The sequence below is a fragment of the Chrysochloris asiatica genome, unplaced genomic scaffold, assembly GCF_000296735.1.
Source record: "Chrysochloris asiatica unplaced genomic scaffold, ChrAsi1.0 scaffold00015, whole genome shotgun sequence".
NCBI lineage: Eukaryota > Metazoa > Chordata > Mammalia > Afrosoricida > Chrysochloridae > Chrysochloris > Chrysochloris asiatica.
In genome coordinates, this window is record NW_006408533.1 from 21,557,724 (window position 1) to 21,564,842 (window position 7,119).

Sequence of the window (7,119 nt, forward strand, 5' to 3'; positions counted from 1 at the left end):
TAGAGAAGGATATCATGTTTGGTAAGGTGGAGGATCAGAGATAAAGAGGAAGACCACCCCCACCGAGATGGACTGGCCAAGTGGCAGCATCGATGGACTCAAGTGTGGCAACAGTAGTGAGGCTGGCCTAGGATAGGGCAGTGTTTCGTTCTGCTGTGCATAAGGTCACTATGGATCAGTACCAACTCGATAGCACCTAACAACAACAACAACATAGTTCAAGAAACGAGAAGAAGTCATTCAGAATGTAGGGAAGGGTTTTTCCTGTTAATTTCAACTTCTGATGTTAGTTGCTTTCATGTCAAGCTTATTTTCCTAGGGACTCTAGCTGAGTTTGAACCAATAACTTTTTGGTTAGTAGTCAAACCTTAAAGTTATTTACAGATATTGAATTTATTTACAGCAATCCTTTGGCCATTTGCAGATAGCATTCAAGTTTCATCCATGCTGTAGCATGTCAGGACTTAAATTTCTCTTTATGGTAGCTTAATATTGCATTGTATGTGTCTTAGTTTCTTAGTGCTGTTGAAACACCAATACTACAAATGGCTGACTTTAAAGAAAAGAGATTTGTTTGCTCACAGTCATGTTGGCTGAACGTCCAAATGAGATTCATGACTATGAGTATTCCTTCCTTGTCAATATTAACACTGAGCCTTCATTGGTTTTTGATATCTATCTTCCCATCTATGTGGTTGTTGCTTTCTCTGATCTGCTTTTTTCATAACTCAGAAGTGATTAGGTTTATGACACACCCTTAGCCAATAGGGATTTATTAACATAACAAAGAAAACTCTCTTTTCAAAAAGGAATCTTAAAAACAGGCACAGAGGTTAGTTTTACCACACATATTTTCTAGGCAAATAATTCAGTTTATAACAACCAGCAAATTACTTAGCTGTTCTTAGAAAGCAAACTCTATATTTGGATTAAAATATTCAAAGCTAACCTTTTTTAAAGACTGAATATTGAGAGTTTGTCAAACCAGTTTGGTCACTTCTAACTGGGTTGCATTGGAATATTGGCTTATAGTAACATAAGACTTATATTCTACTTTTATGCACTAGATAGCCACATACCTGCCTGATCTGGTCTGGTTGTGTGCCATGAGTAGGTTCCGATTCATAGCAACAATGTATAGGGTTTAAGAGGCTGTAAATATTTACAGGTAGAGCAGCTAGTAGATTAGAACTGCTAACCTTAGGGTTAGCATCTCAACTCATAATCCACTATGCTACCTGAACAGATGACTAAATTGTCCTTGTTGTTGTTAAGTGCCATCAAGTCAGTTCGGATCCATATCGACCCTGTATAGGGATTCTACAGAGTGGCTGGTGAGCTTGAACCACCGACCTTGTGGTTCAAACCAATTTTTCAGTCCAGAGCATTAACCCACAGCGCCACACCAGGACTCCTTAATTGTCCTTAGAATCAACAGACCTATAAAATCTATCAAATGAAAAACAAAATAAAAAAGTCTATAAAATAAAAACCAAAAGCAAAATAATAATATCAGTTGTTGTGTTTATATTACAGCTTGCTTAAAGTTATCAAATGCTATCATGTTCGAGAAAGTATTTGAAAAGGTCAAGGTTGGTGGTTCAAGCTCAGCAGCCACTCCTCGGAAACCCCAATCAGGGTCGCTATGGGTCGGAACTGACTAGATGGCACTTAACAACAACAACAACAAAGACTGTACTGAAGCAGTTCTGGTAGCATAGTGGTTTATAAGTAAGCAGTTCAAAACTACCAGATGCTCTGTGGGAGAAAGATAAGACTTTATACTCCCGTAAAGATTTAGAGCCTCAGAAACCTTATACAGGGTAATTATGAATTGGAACCGACTCAATGGCATATAACGACCACCACCACCAAGATAGTACAGATTGGTAAGGAGCTATTAATAGCACTACAATTAATTTTAGAGTAAATTAAATCATATTTAAACTGCATCATTCTTATATTGCATTTTTTCTCTACTTCTCCTTTCTTTTTTTCTCTCTCTCACACACACATACACAGAAATGCTCTTGAAACTCTTTACCTTGTTGAGGATTTTCTCACAAACACCAATCTCCATACTTTTATACCACTAAGATCTTATTTCTATGAAAGTGAATGTTTCTTTATTCACTTTGTACAAGTGTGTGACAGAGCAGACAGGGGTCAAAGTTATGAAATTTCCTAGCCTTCACTAAACATTTTCAGGGAATGGGTCACTGGACATGGGGACCTAATATCACAGTCTCTAGAGACAGCTAGGTCTATTTGCACAATCTAGTTCACAAAGCCAGTGCTCTACAACATACTCTTGCATGGGATCTTAAAAGCTACTGAGTGGCCTTCTAAGATGCATCTATTTGTCTGTCCCCATTGAGAAAAAGGAAGAGTAAAGAAAATCAAAGAATTGAGGAAACAATTAATTCGAAGGACTAATGGACCCACCAATGATAGCTTTCAGAGATCAGAAAAAATACAACTATTCTTCTAATGCTCTGATGGAACTACAGAAGGTCATGGACAAAGTGGGAGAAAATTTCAAAATCATAAAAAAGAACTTATGTTAAAAAGGAAGACCTTTTCCATAAAAAGGACTCATGGAACTTCCATTAACCTGACTCTTAGATACCTTTCTAATCAGGAAGTAAACTTGTCCCAGAGATCAGTTTGTAGCCAAACCATAGCCAGGTATGAAACATTAACAATAGTATTTGGGAGAAATGCACTTTTCAGTTAACCATATGAGACCCAAAGGACAGCTTTTGCCACCAGAACAAGTTCAGAGGTCAGGGAGGGGCAGGAACAAAGGATAGATGGATATGAAAGAACCCAAGAAGGGAGCAAGAAGGGCGCTGTTACACTGAAGGAATCACAACTAATGTTAAGAAACAAAATGTAAATACATAGTTGAATAAAAATCTAATTTGTTCTGTAAAGTTTCACGCAAACCACAATTTAAAATTTTTAAAAAGTGAATGGTCTCTGTGTAACTCAGCCTGGTTCATATATCTTACAAAGTTCGTTATGGATGGCTATTGCTAATATAGAACAACAGGGAATTGATCTTTGATCTAAGTCATGGATAGAACCAGCAGTTTGACCAAGAAGGTAACTCTTGTTGTTAAGTGCTAACAAGTTGATTCTGGCCCAGATTGATCCTGTGTAGGGTTTCCAAGAAACGATTGGTGGGCTTGAACTGACCACCTTGATTTAGCAGTCCAGTGCATATCCTACAGAATCACAGACTTAATGTAAGACCAGATTTACCCAATTACAGCACATTCTTGGTAGCATAATCATGACTGGAAATGGTAGTAGACCTTTCTGGGAGGCTTCCTAAGCTCTGTTCATTCACCAGAACTTACCAGAAACCAGGTCCAGAAAACATTCTTCATTAACCTAAAAACCTGTGGGAAACGAGTTGTTCCATTTTCCAATCCCATGCCTCTGCCAATGAGCTTCTAATAACACATATTTGTGTCTATTGAGTCCTGCTGTAAGGGTAGTAAGACAATTAAAGCTGCTTTGAAAGAAGGGTAATAGCCTTAATGTGAGGGTCAGCAATTATAAACAGACTCTATTAAAATTGCCACCAGCCATATTACTAATATACCTAATGATAGTTATAATTTTTTCCCTAAACTATTTATGTAAATGAAACAAATTTCACTTTTGCAAATGTTAGCATATGATACCATCCAGGGCATATATGTTTTGTTTTGATTTTTTTCTTTGAAATAATCATATCATTATATGTGATCATAAAATTTACTGGGCTAAGATAAATTTGTGAGTAACCATATATCTACTAGAGTCCACATATTCAATATTCATAAAATTCTGCTTAAAATGAGCTTAGAAAAACTGAAAGGCATGTACTTATTTCATTCACTAAGTGTACAACAATACAACTGAAGATATTTTTAGGATCAGTGGCTATGTTTAAAATCTCCATGTAAAAACTAAACTATGACATGAAAAAATTAAAAAGTGTTTAGGATATTTTTTATTTTGATTCTTGTTGTTGGTTGTAAGGCTGGCACATAACTGGACAATATTTCATTCTTTTGTGCATAGGGTCGCTATGAGTTGCAAAGTGCCGCTGAGTGGGTTCCAACTCATAGTGACCCAGAATAGGGTTTCTGAGACAGTATATCTTTGCCAAAACCTCATCTTTCTTCATATGAGACAATGGTGGACTCAAACTGCCAAACTTGTAGTTCAAAGTCCAGTGCTTATCCTACAGAATAAACATTAAATATAAAATGAATGGAATAAATAAAAGTTTCAGTTTTCATCATAAAAGTGTTCCTCAAAATCAATTCAGACACATGTTGTTGTTGTTGTTGAGTGCCATCCAGTTGGTTTTGACTCATAGTGGCTCTGTAAATCGTTTCTGAGGAGCAGCTAGTGGGTCTGAACTGCCAACCTTGCAGTTAGCAGTCCAGTGCTTAGCCTACAGCACAACACAAGGTTTCCACAATTTGGACTCATAGTGGCCCTTTTTGGACATAGTAGAACTGCTCCATAAGGTCTCTGAGACTATAAAGTATTTACAGGAGCAGATAGTTTCATCTTTCTCCCTTATGGTAGGTTTGAACCAGTGACCTTGCAGTCACCCAATGGCTAACCCTCTGCACCCCTATGGTTACTTTATATTTAAAAAGAAATTAACAGACAAGATGTCATTTTTCTTGCAGTTAGCTCCTGCTTGATGCCGTCTATGTTGTCATTTGCCATAGAGTCATTTCCATGCAGAATTTAAGGACACCTTGCCTGGTCTTGCTTTTATTTTAACATTCATTGCTATGGTCAAATTCATTGTTGAGGCCACTGTGTATTGTGAGTGACTTCCCACCAAGACACTCATGTTGTAGCCGTATCTTGTACAATATTCAATTGTGATCCTCAGAGGTTTCACTGGCTAATTTTTGGTTAAATGTTACAATTGTTCCAGATGACCTTAGTCTAGAAGCCTGCTTTAAGTTCGACAGATATTTGAAATACCAGTGACATAGCTTCCAGGAATCACAGGAACACACAGACCACCACAGGACAACAAGCTGACAGAGAAGTGATGGAACACCTTTTCAGAGAATGCCTATTGCTAGGGAGGTATTTTTATCTCACCATTGGCTAATATATTTTGTTGCTTTTGTCAATCTTTTGTTACATTACTTCATCTAGTCTGCATATCACATTAATGTCACATTCAGAGAGGTGACCATCCACAAGCAGCAGTCAATGCTTACTCTTCAAAGGGGAAAAAAAACACCAAAAACAACCTTCAATTGCTTCATATCAATATGCCCCTCTTAAGTATTTTTATCTAACTCTAAACAGGTTTGGATGAATAAATATTTTTTGTGTACTTATCATGTATTATGCCCTGGAATAGGCGCTTTTACACTCATGGTTTTATTGATGCACAAAACAACCTTGTAAAAAAACTTTAATATCATCTTCATTTTACAGATAAGGAAATCGAAGTTCCGTTGGATTAATTGATTACGTGCAAGTCAATATCCAGCATCTAACTCTCCTGGGAGACTATGTCTTTCATGCCATTTCTTGAATGAAATTGTTCATGACACAGGGTTTAAGCACCTTCACTTTTTAAGTCAGGAAACATAATCTCGCTCAGGCTGGTTTTCCTCTTACCTCCCTCATATATCTTGCCCATCTTCTATATCTCTGTGCTGCTCCAAAACCTTCCTGTTATACTCCAGTTGTGGTTTTTCCTGTTATTAATTAAATGAAATTCCTAAAATGGAATAATAACAGCTGCCAATTTTGAGTGTTACTGTGGTAAGCACTATGCTATCATTTTAAATGAGTCCTCTCATATCGTTTTTCTCTGTCACATAAAAGCATATATATATATATTCACACCCCCTATGAAGTGGGGCTGGAGTCCCAATGTGATGCTGTGGGTTAATGTGCTGTACTGCAAAGTCATTTGAACTGAAGGTTGGTGGTTCAAGCTCGCCAGCTGTTTCTCGGAAAACCTATATAGGGTTGCTATGGGTCAGGATTGACTTGACGGTACTTGACAACAACAACAACAACAACATGAAGTGGGGCAGGTGCTAGTGTAGTGCTGTAGGATAAGCACTGGGCTGCTACCTGCAGGGTCGGTGGTTCAAACCCACCGATCTCTCCCCAGAAACTTTATACAGGTCCTCTGTGAGGCAGAATCAAGTTGATGGCACTTAATAACAACAACATGAGGTGAATAAATGGTACAAATAGAGATTGACAGTTTAGAAGACTTCATAAGTTGCTCTACACCTAAGAATTAGTGATTAAAACCCAGTCCTATCACTGAAATCATGTGAGACCATTAACCTATTAATATCACTCTATCACTTATCGCAGGAGCTCTGGTAGTGTAGTGGTGACAAATTCGGGTGCAGACCGCAAGGTCAGCAGTTCGAAACTACCAGCTGTTCTGTGAGAGAAAGATGAAGCTTTCTGCTCCTGTAAAGATTTACATCCTCGGAAACCCTGTACAGGGTTGCTATGAGTCGGAAAGGATTCCATGGCACATAACCACCATAACCATTACTTATCACACAAACACACACACACACACAAAACAACAACAACAAAAAAAAAACTCTCAATCATTGTGGCCAGTTGTTTTCCATCCCTTTAAAAATATTTATCAGAGGTTCAGTCCCAGCAGGAGATGGGCTATTGAATTAATCAATGCCACCCTGGATCCAATGTGGAGTACCCTAAAATATGCTCATCGCCACCACATTCTCCCCATACTATTATTCATGTCTAGGATTCCTGGTATGGTGATATAGAATAAGCACTGGACTGCTAACCACAAGGTCAATGGTTTAAACCCACCAGCCACTCCTTGGAAACCCTATAAAGGGTTGCTATGAGTTGGAGCTGACTGCATGACACTAACAGCAACAACTGGATTTCTGAGAGTCCTATTGCATTGGTTTTCTGAAAGTATTCCAGTTTCTCAAACTGGAGACTAAACACTGATGCTATCTTTTCCTAGAGTTAGAACTCTATGTCTAATGACTCCTTGCCATTGCTTTGATTCAGTTGCAGACTCAAAAAAAAAAAAAAAAAAAAAAAAAAAAATCCCTCCAT